Below are 16107 nucleotides of genomic sequence, written 5' to 3' on the forward strand. Positions count from 1 at the left end.
GTTCGAAGAGAGGATGTTGTTCTTGCTCGGCTCCGCATAGGTCATAGTCATCTAACACATTCCTATTTGCTGAGGGTGGATTACCCAAGTATGTGCGAGATGTGTAACATTATTTTAACGGTCCGTCATCTTTTCATAGAATGTCCTGTTTTTATAGATGCACAACGCTTGTGTTTTACCTCTTTTAATAATCTGACTGAACCATTTACACTCAGTCAGATTTTAGGTGACAGAGACAACATGTCTGACGGTTTTAACTTTTTACGCTTTATTAATTTTTATGGCCCCGAGTGCCAAGCGAATGATCAAAGCGAATTTAAAAAGTGAACTTCAAAGCGACTTCTCCAGAATCAGCAGATTACTGAGAATTTAAGTCTTTATTTACAAAATTATTTCATTTCTGCTCTTCTGAATAAAGAAGCAAGCTCTTCAAAAAAGAAAGGAAAGGTACCTTTCTTCTTGTATATTGAACTAATTTATATAACACACTAACCACTAACCTCTGATCGCTTGGTCACTGGTGGCACCGCTCCTGCCTCCACGTGGCGGGGCCGGTAACCTGGGGGAAAAGTTATCCTCCGGGGCAAAAAGGAGCAATCATGGATTTTGACAATTATCCCGCACTTGAGCCTAAACGCTCAACTCATGATCTGATTGAAACCGAACATGACGTATCACAAACTAAAAGACAACGTAGAAATGAGAATCAGCAGGAATTCCCAACATTCCTTATATTCCATTCTCTCTCATCCAAGCCTATGAGTGCCCTTTCACCATTTCTAATTCAGAAATGTTTAGAAAGCGTAGCTGGTTCACCGAAAATGGTGAAAAGACTCCGATCCGGGGATCTACTAATTGAAACAGCGAAATATCAGCATTCTCAGGCTCTACTAAAATTATCAAATTTTGGAGGAATACCTATACAGGTCACCCCTCATGCTACACTAAATAGTTCCAAAGGAGTAATAGCTGAGTGGGACTTGATGAATGTCGCTGAAAATGAGATAGTCGAAGAACTAAAAGAGCAAAAAGTCGTCCAGGCAAAACGAATAATGATTAAAAAGGACGGTGAACTTGTTCCAACTAGAAACATTATTTTAACGTTCGATACACCTACCTTACCATCATGTGTGAAAGCCGGATACCTAAAATGCCCCCCTCGACGTGGGCACCTATACGTGGTGAGGGGACCTCCCAGTGACGCTGCTGGACTTCCAGACTAGCATCACTGGGATCCAACGCCCACAGCCTAGGTTCCGGGCTTACATCAATGGAATCCGGCGTGTTTGCCGTGCGCTGCGACCCGTGGAAATTCGGAAAGGGGGATCCTGGTGGTTGAGGGGCCCAGCTTCAATACACCACTTTGGCCCCTGCTTCGACAAGACGGGTGGTCCTGGAAGGCCCGGCTAGGATCAATCGGCTAGTAGGTTCGCCTGCGAGGGTCAACCGTGTCAATGCCACGCCCCTACCCTCATGGTCCGAGGGACAGGATTCAGGCTGGCGGCGGTGCGGGTATAGTGTCTGGGTAGCCCTGGCGTTCCACTCCCGAGCGCATTTATTGCATGCCGGGTAGTGGGCGTCCCTTTGGGCTCCGTGGTGGGTGGGGAGCCCGGGCACTGAACAATTAAATAAACTCTATGAATCCTGATAAACTCATTTCTTCAGGGGCCCCAACCCGGTCCCTATCTGCAAACATTGACGACGATCCAGATAGTACTATTAGTACAAAAAGGCAGCGAACAGAAGTAACATCAGGGCCTGTTCCAAGGTTCCTGATTATGCACTCAACCGGTGAAAAACCGATTGGTAAAATGTCGCCCTTTTTTATCCAAAAAGGGTTAGATGGGTTAGTAGGTTCACCCAAATCAGTTAAGAGGCTCCGCTCTGGAGACCTCTTAATTGAAACTAAAAATGACAGGCAATCCGAACATCTACTCCGAGTAACATCAATCGGAGGAATCCCTATAACGGTGACACCACACAGAACACTCAATTCATCGAGAGGTGTCATTTCGGAGTGGGACCTTCTCTACGTCACCGAGGAGGAAATCTGCTCCGAATTAAAACCACAGGGAGTCATTGCCGTCAAGAGAATCACTGCGCGAAGGGATGGAAAAATAGTTAAAACCAGGAGCGTTATCCTGACTTTTAACACTCCTAAACCTCCTGACGAGATCAAAGCTGGATACATCAACTGTTCAGTGCGTCCATACGTCCCGAACCCTTTACGGTGTTTTAAATGCCAGAAGTATGGACACTCCCAAATGGCCTGCCGTGGAGTCCTTGCATGCGCACGATGCGGTGCAAAGGACCACGAAACAACAGCATGTTCAGCCGCAAAACCCACCTGTATTAACTGTGAGGGCGAACATCCGGCCTACTCACGAGCATGCCAGAGGTGGAAAGAAGAAAAAGAAATTCAACGGCTGAAGGCAGAGCTAAATATATCATACCAGGAGGCAAGGAAATCGGTCAAACCCCTGAATATCAACAGACCTACCTACGCCCAGAAGGTAGCAGGGAGATGTTCCGTCGGAACTCAGACGGACATGACCATTCCTCCCAAGGAGTCTTTCACTCCCATCGCGCGGTATCTCTTAAGTTCGCAAAAACCTACACAGAAGGACCAATCAGCTGCCACTCCTATATCGGTACCTCCTAATGCTCCACAATTAACAAAGGTAATTACGAAAGAAAAGAATAAGAAAGGGGAAGTCCCCCCTACTACCCAAGAAAAAATGGATGTCGAGCAAAAGGAGGTACCCGAAGAACCAGTCTTGGAACTCTTTGCGGAGGAAGAAATGGACACGGGACAGCGTCCATTCTTCCCCAAAAAAGATAAATATCCAAGACTGATAAAAGTAAGCCCTCAGCACCTCGGAAGCCGCCAGATGGACCCACCAAGCCAAAATAATGGCTAAATTCCTACAATGGAATTGTCGTGGATTCCGGCAAAATATGGATGACATCAAGGCCCTCCTGCAAAAGCACAAGCCGGTTTGCTTTTGCTTGCAGGAGACTTATCTAAAGGCAAATGATGATCCCACCATGCACAACATCACATTTTTTCGAAAGGATAGAATTGCGGATGGCCCTGTACATGGGGGAGTGGCTATCCTTGTGGGTAACCAGACCCCAGTGCAGCCTTTGCTAATTACAACCAGCATAGAGGGGCCCCGGGTGCCAAGCGAATCCGAGGTCAAGCGTATCTAGTGCGAATCAAATAGTGATCTTTCTGAGAGATAAAGTTCTTTTTAAGTTATACCGTTTTGTATAAGCAGTTTATTTATCATAAATAAGTTCCGCACTTGTTGTTGTTGTTGTGGGGGTTTCATGGCGCATAAGCAACTTTGACTATAATGCGCCTATTCATTTATATTAAAGGAAAAGGGAAAGAATCATACTGTCTGAGATGTCCTTAATCAGAAAAGATTAAAAATTCTAATTTGCTTCAGAAAACGGAAGAATTCAGATATATTTGCCTTGTCACCTATCAAATTCTCTAGGGTTATTGGTTGTTGAAGGATAACCAGTGATTGCAGGGTTGAAATTCTGTCTTGTTTATAATAGGGGCAGTCAATGAGAATGTGTTTAACTGTCATATTTATATAGCAATGTGGACACAGTGGTGGATCATCTCCTGTAAGTAAATGAAGGTGGGTCAGGTAAGTATGACCTATTCTTACTCTTGAAAGAATTACTTCTTCTCGTCTTGATGTTCGGACACTGGAGGGCCAGATTTTCGGAACCTGTTTAATCTGAAAGAGTTTATTGTTCGTTTGGGAATGCCACTGCGCTGTCCATTCTGTTAGGCATGCAGCATGAATCATTATTGCATAGTCTGAGGCTGGGACAGGGATATTGGTTAAATCTAAGCTGGTTGGGTTTTTTGCAGCTTTATCAGCCTGTTCATTGCCTAAAATACCAGAATGTGCTGGTATCCAGCAGAAAGCGACCAGTTGGTGACGTTCATTAATCTTTAGTAATAAATTTCTAATTTCATTTATAACAGCGTGCAATTTATCTGAGGAATTACTCAAAGCCTTGATTGAGCTGAGGGAATCCGTGTAAATTACTGATTTTAATGAGCAGTCAGGAGGGAGATTATTTAAAGCTAGTTTAATTGCGAATAATTCGGCCGAGAAGATACTGAAATCAGAAGGAAGGGCTGCTGATACAATTGTATTCGGAAACACTGCAGCTGCTCCAACTTTTGAATTGGATTTAGAGCCATCTGTGTATATTGGTAAAAAATCAATATACTTTTGAGTGTGGACAGTATGAACTTGCCTGATATTTGATGATTGCAAAATATTCTTTCCCCACTGGCAGAGGTAAGTGTCACAGGTCGGTATAGGAGTTTGAACCCATGGTGGTTGGGTACAAGTGGCTACTTGTTGTACGGAATGGAGGGATATATTCCAAACCTGCAGTAGTTCAAGAAGGCGATGACCAGCTGGTTTTACTATGTTAGGTTTATTTCTGTACAGATTTTCTAATGGTGGATTGAAAAGATATGGCTGAATGGGATGCGAGGCACAACTTTGTATCTTGACAGAATACTTTAGCAATAGTAGTTTCCTACGTAAATATAGTGGCGGCTCATGAGCATCAATGTAAAGGCTATGTGCGGGCGATGTTCTGAATGCGCCAAGTGCAATCCTCAGTGCACTGTGTTGTACTGGATCAAGCCAGCGTAATGCGCTCTTTCTGGCAGAATCATAAATGGGAGCTCCATAATCAAGACGGGATCTGATTAATGCCCTGTATAACCGAAGAAGGCAGGTTCGATCTGCACCCCACGTTTGTGCAGATAAAGCTCTTAGTATGTTTATCTTTTTTAAGCAGGCAGTACGTACTTTTTTAATGTGCTCTAAGAAATTTAGCTTGTTGTCCATGATTAAACCTAGAAATCTAATGTTACTAGTGACTGGGATGGAAATATTAGAGATGTTAAGTTCAGGATCCAGATGAAATTTTCGTTGTCTACAAAAATGAATAGCAGCTGTTTTCTGCTGTGATAGCCTATAGCCGTTAAGGCTGGCCCATTGCTGTATTTTATTTAACGATATCTGAAGCTGTCGTTCAATAGATCTCATATTTTGGGAATGACAGGAGATGGCAAGGTCATCCGCATAAAGGTAAGTTTCTACAGTATTTGGAAGTTGTTTAGTGATAGAGTCTATTCTTAGGGCAAAAAGAGTGGCACTCAGTACTGATCCCTGTGGAACACCTTCTTCCTGAATGTAAGTTGCAGAGAGGGCATGTTGGTATCGAACTTGAAAAGATCTAGTGTGTAGAAAATGCTTTATAAATATAGGAAGGTTGCCCCGCAGACCAAGAGAGTAAAGGTCTCTTAGTATGCCATGCCGCCAGGTGGTATCAAAAGCCTTCTCTATATCTATGGAAACCATTACTAGATGTTCATGTTTAATAAAGGCATTACGAATGGCAAATTCAGCCTTAACCATAAGGTCCAGGCATGACCTGTTTTGACGAAAGCCATACTGACTATTGCTCATTAACTGTTCTGACTCAATGATCCAGACGAGTCTACAGTGGACAATTTTTTCTAGAATTTTGCTGAGGCAGCTTGAGAGGGATATTGGTCTATAACTATGGGGATTGGTTGGATCTTTTTCAGGTTTTAGGAATGCTAAAACAGTAGAATGATGCCAAGAAGTTGGATAGATATTTTCTAGAAAAATGCGATTGTAAAAGAGCAGAAGGAGATGCAATGCTCTGTCATCAAGATGTTGTAGCATGACGTAATAGATTCCGTCTGGTCCGGGAGCACCATTGTGGGCTGTTCCGATAGCATGCAAGAGTTCGGAATATTGTAGGGGTTTGTTATATGGCAGAAGGAGAGCAGTTTGGAAGTTAACAGAGTGCTGTTCTGCAGTGTTTTTAATTCTCTGGAAAAGTGGAGTGTAAGCTGCTGCCGCTGAGATTTCAGCAAATGTGTTGCCCAAAGCATTTGCGATATCTAAAGGGCTAGATAGATCTTGCCCATTGTAGGACAGAATTGGTGAAGGTACGGTAGGGAACTTACCAGAAAGCTGTCTAATTTTTTTCCATATTATTTTGGTGTCGGTGTTTTTGTTAATGCTTGATGCAAAACGGATCCAGGATTCTTTCTTGGCTTGTCTTTGTATGAAGCGTGCTTTTGCCTTTGACTTCTTATAATTTATTAGATTGGGTGTTGTTGGATATTGCCGAAACAAATTCCAGGCTTTATTTTTTTCTTTTTTGGCTTTTGTGCATTGCTCATTCCACCAATAATTATAATGCTTACGAACCGAGGGATTTGACAGTGGTATTGTTTCTTTAGCCACATTTAGGAGATGTGACGTGATGTATTCTGTCACATCATCGATAGGCTGCAGACGGATTTTTTCCTCATCAAAAGATATTGATGACCGGAATTTTGCCCAGTTTGCTCGGGCTTCCGCACTTGTAAAGTATCAAGTAAAGACAGAGAAAGGAAATTCACCTTTCTTTTTATTATATATATTATATATTCTTTACTAACAACTAACCTTTCTAACCGCTTGGCCTCCTTGCGGCACTGCTCCTGCCTCCCCGTGGCGGGGCCGGAAACCTTGGCAGAAAAGTCCTCTTGCCAAGGGCGAAAAGGAGCAAAAATGGCAAATATAGACCAAAATGACATAATTAATGACAACCCTAAGAGATTGAAGACAGATCGGATGGAGCAACCCTGCCCATCTTTCTTAATCTTTCACTCTCTAAGTAACCAGCCTATGAGCAAATTGTCTCCCTTTGTTATACAGAAACATCTGGAGGGTATAGCAGGATCTCCCAAGACGGTGAAGAGACTGCAATCAGGAGACTTACTTATAGAAACCATGAATCAAAGACATTCTGAAAAGCTTCTACAACTAACAAGCTTTGCTGGAATTCCTGTAAAAATATCACCACACGCAACCCTAAATTCATCTAAGGGTGTCATATCGAGTTGGGATTTATTAACTGTCACCGAGGAAGAAATAACTCAAGAACTGCAGGGACAGAACGTAATTGAAGCGAAAAGAATAATGATTAAAAAAGATAATCAACTGACACCTACAAGAAATATTATTCTCACCTTCAATACGCCAAATTTACCCTCCTCTGTAAAAGCAGGTTATTTATTTTGTCGCATTCGCCCATACATTCCCAACCCTTTAAGGTGTTATAAATGCCAAAAGTATGGGCATTCTCAAACTGTATGTAGAGGAATTCCTGTCTGCCCCAACTGTGGATCCTCAGACCATATACAAAATGACTGTACTGCTACAAAAATGACATGTACAAATTGCAAAGGCGACCATCCTGCATATTCGAAGACATGTGAAAAGTGGAAAACCGAGAAAAAAATAGTAAAATACAAGGTTGAAAACAAAGTCAGTTACCAAGAAGCAAGAAAACTAGTCGCGCCAACTATAAACCAGAATATTACCTATGCAAATGCTGTAAAAAAATATCAAGCAGTCTTTGTTCAAACCGATGTCACAGTCCCCACTAATAAATCAATTTCTGATTGGGCCAGACATATCCTCTCTGAGATGCAACCAACTGTACGCAAGCAACAAACCAAGACCACAGACCAAGCAAATAATACACCTCTGACAATACCAGCGGTAACTCCTCCACCAGTGATTGCTACCACATCTTGTATTACAAACACAAATACTGTGAAAAATATTCAGGACACAACCATGGACACGGTTGGCACCTCTATACAGGAAGATCCTATTTTAGAAATACATGCTGAAGAAGAAGAAGAAGAAATGGACACGGGTCGGCCAGTCTTCCAAAAAAAAGACAAACAGAAATTGGAACGCCATAAACCAGTCACATTCAAAAAGCAGTCAGAATCAGCTCCATCAAATAAACACAGATAATGCCTTGTATTTTACAATGGAACTGCAGAGGTTTTCGTTGCAATACAGACGATATCCAAGATCTAATAAATCGGTTTTCACCAGTAGCCCTTTGTCTTCAGGAAACTTACTTAACTTTACAAATATCTCCATCGATAAAAAACTATTGCCTTTTTCGAAGGGATCGTAATACAACAAATGCTGCTCATGGTGGTGTCGCAATCCTGATAAATTCAAAGATCCCAACTAAACATATTCCACTTCAAACTGAAATAGAAGCTGTTGCTGTGCGTATAATGCTCCATATTGAAATAACATTAGTATCAATCTACTTACAGCCAAACCGTACCTACTGTTTAAAAGATCTTGAAGATCTCCTTATACAGTTACCTCCACCTCTCTGTATTTTAGGGGACTTCAATGGGCACCACCCCTTATGGGGCGATCCTAAATTAGATAGGCGAGGTCGACTCATTGAGAGCCTAATAGAGGCCGTAAACCTCATCATACTAAATACTGGCACACACACACTCACGTTCAGCTCCCGAATGGACATACCTCAGCCATAGATCTCTCCATTTGTTCTCCATTACTGGTCCCGACCATTGAGTGGTATGTCTTAAATGATCCAATGGGTAGTGATCACTTCCCAATCGTCTGCAACCTGTTAATAGCACAGCCTCCTCCAGCTGAACCCTGCAGAAAATGGAAATTTGCCCGAGCAAACTGGGCAAAATTCCGGTCATCAATATCTTTTGATGAGGAAAAAATCCGTATCCAACCTATCGATAATGTGACAGAATACATCACGTCACATCTCCTAAATGTGGCTAAAGACACAATACCACTATCAAATCCCTCGGTTCGTAAACATCATAATTATTGGTGGAATGAGCAATGCACAAAAGCCAAAAAAGCAAAAAATAAAGCCTGGAATTTATTTCGGCAAAATCCAACAACACCCAATCTAATAAATTATAAAATGTCAAAGGCAAAAGCATGTTTCATACAAAGGCAAGCCAAGAAAGAATCCTGGATCCGTTTTGCTTCAAGCATTAACAAAAACACTGACACCAAAATAATATGGAAAAAAATTAGACAGCTTTCTGGTAAGTTTCCTACAGTACCTTCACCAATATTGTCTTGTAATGGGCAAGATCTATCTAGTCCTTTAGATATCGCAAATGCTTTGGGCAACACATTTGCTGAAATCTCAGCGGCAGCAGCTTATACTCCACCTTTCCAGAGAATTAAAAACACTGCGGAACAGCACTCTATTAATTTCCAAACTGCCGTCCTTCTGCCGTATAACAAACCCCTACAATATTCCGAACTCTTGCATGCAATCGGAACAGCCCACAATGGTGCTGCCGGACCAGATGGAATCTATTACGTCCTGCTACAACATCTTGATGACAAAGCTTTGCATCTCCTTCTGCTCTTTTACAATCGTATTTTTCTAGAAAACGTCTATCCAACTTCTTGGCATCATTCTACTGTTTTGGCATTCCTAAAACCTGGAAAAGACCCAACCAATCTCCTTAGCTATAGACCAATATCCCTCTCAAGCTGCCTCAGCAAAATTCTAGAAAAAATTGTCCACTGTCGACTCGTCTGGATCATTGAGCCTGAACAGTTAATGAGCAATAGTCAGTTTGGCTTTCGTCAAAACAGGTCATGCTTGGACCTTATGGTGAAAGCTGAATTTGCCATTCGTAATGCCTTTATTAAGCATGAACATCTAGTAATGGTTTCCATAGATATAGAGAAGGCTTTTGATACTACCTGGCGGCATGGCATACTAAGAGATCTTTACTCTCTTGGTCTGCGGGGCAACCTTCCTATATTTATAAAGCATTTTCTACACACTAGATCGTTTCAAGTACGATACCAACATGCCCTCTCTGCAACTTTCATTCAGGAAGAAGGTGTTCCACAGGGATCAGTACTGAGTGCCACTCCTTTTGCTCTAAGAATAGATTCTATCACTAAACAACTTCCAAATACTGTAGAAACTTACTTTTATGCAGATGACCTTTCCATCTCCTGTCATTCCCAAAATATGAGAACTATTGAACGACAGCTTCAGATATCATTAAATAAAATACAGCAATGGGCCAGTCTTAACGGCTATAGGCTTTCGCAGCAGAAAACAGTTGCTATCCATTTTTGCAGACAACGCAAACTTCATCTGGATCCTGAACTTTACATCTCTAATATCTCCATCCCAGTGACTAGTAACATTAGATTTCTAGGTTTAATCATGGACAACAAGCTAAATTTCTTAGAGCACATTAAAAATGTACGTATTGCCTGCTTAAAAAAGATAAATATACTCAGAGCCTTATCTGCACAAACGTGGGGTGCAGATCGTACCTCCCTTCTTCGATTATACAGGGCATTAATCAGATCTCGTCTTGATTATGGAGCTCCCATTTATGACTCTGCCAGAAAGAGCGCATTACGCTGGCTTGATCCAGTACAACACAGTGCACTGAGGATTGCACTTGGCGCATTCAGAACATCGCCAGCACATAGCCTTTACATTAATGCTCACGAGCCGCCACTATCTTTACGTAGGAAATTGCTTTTGCTGAAGTATTCTGTCAAGATACAAAGTTGTGCCTCGCATCCCATTCAGCCATATCTTTTCAATCCACCGTTAGAAAATCTGTACAGAAATAAACCTAACATAGTAAAACCAGCTGGTCATCGCCTTCTTGAACTACTACAGGTATGGAATATATCCATCCATTCCGTACAACAAGTCGCCACTTGTACTCAACCACCATGGGTTCCACCTCCTATACCGACCTGGCCCCGGGTGCCAAGCGAATCTTGAGGCCAAGCGATCTTCCCTGCGAATTCTATTGCGATTATATTAGAGAGATAAGGTTTTCTTTTTGAGTTCACACGTTTTTTTCTTCCGTTATTCAAATATATAATAAAAGTTCTCTTTCTTAAAGTATAAGGAAGAAGTTTCAGAAAGGAAATTAACCTTTCTTAATTTTTCTGTGTACTAACCTTCTATTTTACTCGCTTGGTCACTTGGTGGCACTACTCCTGCCTCCCCGTGGCGGGGCTGGACCTGGGTGAAGAGCCAACACCCAGGACTAAAAGGAGTTGAACATGGACCAAAAAACTAACAACACAAGATTGGAGAAAGTTAACTCCAATAAATGTGATGACTTACAGCAGAACATGTCTCAGGCTAAGAGAATGAAAATAAACAGTTCTCAGCCTACTGTTCCTTTCTTTTTGGTGATACATTCCTTATCACCACAACCTGTTGGGAAATTATCCCCTTTCTTAGTTCAGAAGACTATAGAGTCCATGGTTGGATCACCAAAAATGATAAAACGATTACAATCAGGTGATCTCTTAGTAGAAACCACACTAAGTCATCAATCTGAGAAATTGTTAAAAATGAAAACTTTTGCAGGACTATCAGTTGAAATTACCCCACATAATTCCCTGAATACATCGAAAGGTGTTATTACCGAATGGGACCTTTTGACTGTTTCAGAGGAAGAACTACTGAGCGAGCTAACAGAACAACAAGTTATACATGTTAGGAGGATAATGATGAAGAAAGACGGAATCCTCATTCCAACCCGATCAGTAATTCTCACATTTAACAATCCTTCACTTCCCCAATCAGTTAAAGCAGGATATTTAAATTGCAAAATCCGTCCATACATACCTAATCCAATAAGGTGTTACAACTGTCAGCGATATGGACACTCTCAGGCGACATGTCGCAGTGATCCCATCTGTCCACTCTGTGGATCAAAAGACCACAATCAAGCAAACTGCACCTCTGCTACACCACTCTGTCCCAATTGTCACGAAAATCATCCTGCTTTTTCGAAGACATGCGAAATGTGGGTATTGGGAAAGCAAATTCAAAAATACAAAGTAGAAAATAAAGTGTCTTATCCAGAAGCAAGAAAACAGATACTTGCAACCAAACCTTCACGTTCCTATGCTTCAGCAGTGAAACGACAGCAAACTATAGCCACTCAAACGGAGGTAGTAATACCTCTAAATCAAATTATAGACTGGAGTAAAGTAATATTAATGACAAAAACAGCTTCAGAAGAAACACCCAGTGCTAAAGAGCAAGATTCTTCCGTGACTGGAAAGCAGAAATCAGAAGCAGCATCTTCAAAAACAAAGCAAACGGCATCTAGTAAACTATTTGAACAGAAACAAACAAACATAGACCAAATGGACACTGATGAACAGAGAGAGAACGTATTAGAACTACACCCTGCAGAAGATATTGACACACCTCGCCCTAATTTTCCGAAGAAAGACAGACCCAAATATGATAAACGAAAAAACTCAAAAGCGCAGTCAGATTCAACAAATCGTTCCGAGACCTAAATAATGCAACATATTATTATACAATGGAACTGTCGTGGCTTACGTGGAAAATTGGATGAAATAAAAGATATTATTCAGCAATATAAACCGGCCTGCATTTGCCTTCAGGAGACCCATCTAACACTTCAATCTTCACCCACATTTCAAAATTATACACTTTTCCGGAGAGACAGGAATGATAACAGAACTGCCAAAGGAGGAGTGGCAATTTTGGTGAATACTAATATACCAGCTAAGCAAACAACATTAAGAACCAACTTAGAAGCAGTAGCAGTGAGAATAGCCATCGGAATTTCTATCACTATCTCGTCCCTATACCTTCCACCAAATACTCCCATCTCCAGATCGGAATTAAATGATCTTACTATGCAGCTGCAACCTCCCTACTGCCTTATGGGAGATATGAATGCACATCATCATTTGTGGGGATCTACTCACACAGACAGTAGAGGTAACATAATCGAAACTCTCATAGATGATCAACAACTGAATTTACTGAATACCGGATCTCACACTTATATCAGTTTGTCTACAGGTATCACCTCTGCAATAGACTTAACAATATGTTCTCCATCAATTTATCCTAGTATAGAATGGTTCGTGTTGAATGATCCTTACAATAGTGATCATTTTCCGATAGTATGTTCCATACAGACACAATCAACTCTTACAGAAGGAACCAGGACAGTATGGAATTTTAAAAAAGCTAATTGGAGTAAATATATGCAATTAATCAAACTGGATAAGCAATTAATAGAAACCCTGCCAATAGATGATGCTGTCTTATATATTAACGATCAACTGCTAGAAGTTTCCAAAGCTACAATACCTCAAATAAGTAAGGCAAGGCAGGCACGGTACAACTCTTGGTGGAATGCAGAATGTGCAAGAGCAAAAACAAATCAAAATCGTGCATGGAATAGATTCCGTCAATATCCAACTACCGCCAATTTAATTGCATATAAAAAGGCCAAAGCTGAAGCAAGGAGAATTCGGAAAAAAGCAAAGAAAAAGTCTTGGATCGTGTTCGCTTCCTCACTTACTAGGAACTCGAATCCTGGTTTGGCGTGGAAAAAAATTCGGATTTTAAATGGAAGATATCCAATCACACAATCTCCCATCTTCCATTGGAAAGGGCAGGACGTTTTTCAAACAGACCAGATATCAGAAATTTTGGCAGACTCTTTCGCTTCAATATCAGCAGTTACAAGCTACAGCACTGACTTTCAAAAATATAAAGAGCAAGCTGAACGGAGTAAATTGAATTTCTCCACCAAGATATCTCATTCCTATAATCTACCATTTTTAAAAGAGGAATTACTTACAACCATTACAAAATTACCAAATAGTGCACCAGGTCCTGATGGCATTTATTATACTATGATACAACATCTAAACTCTGATTGTCTGGAAATCCTGCTAGCACTATATAATAGAATTTTTCTGAACAACCTGTATCCATCCATATGGCGGCATGCAATTGTCCTTGCATTTCCCAAGCCCGGAAAAGATCCTTCCTATACATATAATTATCGCCCAATTTCACTGACCAGCTGCTTAGGAAAAATTCTTGAACGAATGGTGCATAATAGACTTACGTGGTTGCTGGAAAAAGAGAATGTTTTATCACCCCACCAATTTGGATTTAGGAAAAATAGATCAACACTTGACCTACACGTCAAAGTGGAAACAAATATTAGAAATTCATTTATAAGAAAGCAGCATATGGTGATGGTAAATCTAGATCTTGAAAAAGCCTTTGACACAACATGGAGAGTCGGAATTCTACGAGATCTATTTCAATTAGGATACAGAGGACAACTTCCACAATTTATAGAAAACTTTCTTTCCGATAGAACATTTCAGGTACGATACAAAGGCTGTTTATCTACAATCTATATACTACAGGAAGGGGTTCCCCAGGGCTCAGTATTAAGTGCAACCCTGTTTGCACTGCGGGTGAACAATATCACAAAGGTTATACCCCCATCATTGCAAATATATATGTATGCAGATGATCTTTCCATTTCATTTCAATCACAAAGCATGAACACAATTGAACGACAGCTGCAATTATCCATAAACAAAATAGAAGTATGGACTCAAAATAATGGCTATAGAATATCTGAGAAAAAATCTGTTGTTATACACTTCTGTAAAATGCGTGGTCTTCATCCTGAACCGGTCTTATACTTAAATAAAATTGCTCTACCTGTTGTTCAAAATTTCTCCTTTTTGGGCTTAACAATAGATAGAAAACTAAACTTTCAGGAACATATACTAAGACTTCGAACTAGTTGCCTCTTAAAACTTAACATCTTGCGCACAGTATCTTCAATGGCCTGGGGAGCCGACAGGTCCACATTATTACTATTATATAAAACTTTGATTAGATCTCGTTTAGACTATGGATCTCCTGTATATGCTTCAGCAAGAAGGAGCATCTTACGTCGCCTAGATACCATTCACCATAATGCTCTCCGCATAGCTCTAGGAGCATTTAGAACTTCACCAATCTACAGCCTGTATGCAGATGCTTCGGAACCCCCGCTGCATCTTCGACGAGATTATTTACTGTGCATGTATGCGGCAAAAATATACAGTCAGCCATCACATCCAAATTGGTCCATTATTCACAATCCACCATGGACGAGTAATTATGATCACAAGCCAAATGAAAATAAACCAGTAGGACTGCGCCTCAGACACTTAGCTCAAGTTTGGGAAATACATTTCCAGCACATTACTGCAGCAGATATAAACTCAGAACCTCCTTGGATTCCGACTGGGCCTTTATCCATATCACATCTTACAAACAGGAATAAAAAAGAGATCTCTCCAATCGTTATACAGAAGCTTCATGCACTGCACAGTTTTGAAAATAGAAACAGTCATCAGATTTACACAGATGGTTCAAAATCGAACAACTCAGTAGGTGCCGCAGTAGTTTTACCGGAATATATTATATCTGTCTCCTTGCCTCATGTTTGCAGTATTTTCACAGCAGAATTATATGCTATTAAACTAGCACTGGATGATATTACCCAGCATCAACTTCTACCTGCTCTAATCTATACTGACTCCCTTAGTGCAGTAGCAACTTTACAGAACAGCAAACATTCCTCAAATTCCTTGATTCAGCATATCAAAAAACAACTCGGAATTTTTCATAAAGCAAGAAAACAAGTGTCTATCTGTTGGATTCCCAGCCATGCTGGAATTCTAGGAAATAATCATGCAGACCAAGCCGCAAAAAATCCAGATCTTAATATACAAGATAACTTTCAGTTTGTACAATTTACAGATTATAGGGATGTATTTCGCACCAAATATACTTCCATCTGGAAACAACTTTGGAGGGACCAATCGTGCAATAAACTTCGCAGAATAAAAAAAGATCTATGTTTGTGGAATTCTAGCTCACGTACAAATAGACAGGAGGAAGTTATATTAACAAGACTGCGCATTGGACATACCTTCCTTACTCACAAACATTTACTTTTAAGAGAGGATCCACCGCTCTGCTCTGTCTGTCAGATACAACTTACAGTAAGGCATATCCTGATTGATTGTCCATCATATTCAGCCGTTCGAGCCACATCCTTCCAATCATTAGCAAACTTGCAAACTCCTCTAACCCTCTCTCATGTACTTGGTGACAAAGCAAACCTAAGTGAGCTCTTTATATATATTAAACATCTAGGAATAATAAATGCACTCTGACATATCCATCCTAAATCATTAAAATGAACGTAATGACGCTGACAGACACATATTGGCCACAGTTGCCCTTGTGTCGTGAAATTTTCATACCAACAACAACCTATACCGACCT

This window comes from Mastigoproctus giganteus, chromosome 12 (assembly GCF_048544385.1).
Source record: "Mastigoproctus giganteus isolate SK-2022 chromosome 12, ASM4854438v1, whole genome shotgun sequence".
Classification (NCBI taxonomy): Eukaryota; Metazoa; Arthropoda; class Arachnida; order Uropygi; family Thelyphonidae; genus Mastigoproctus; species Mastigoproctus giganteus.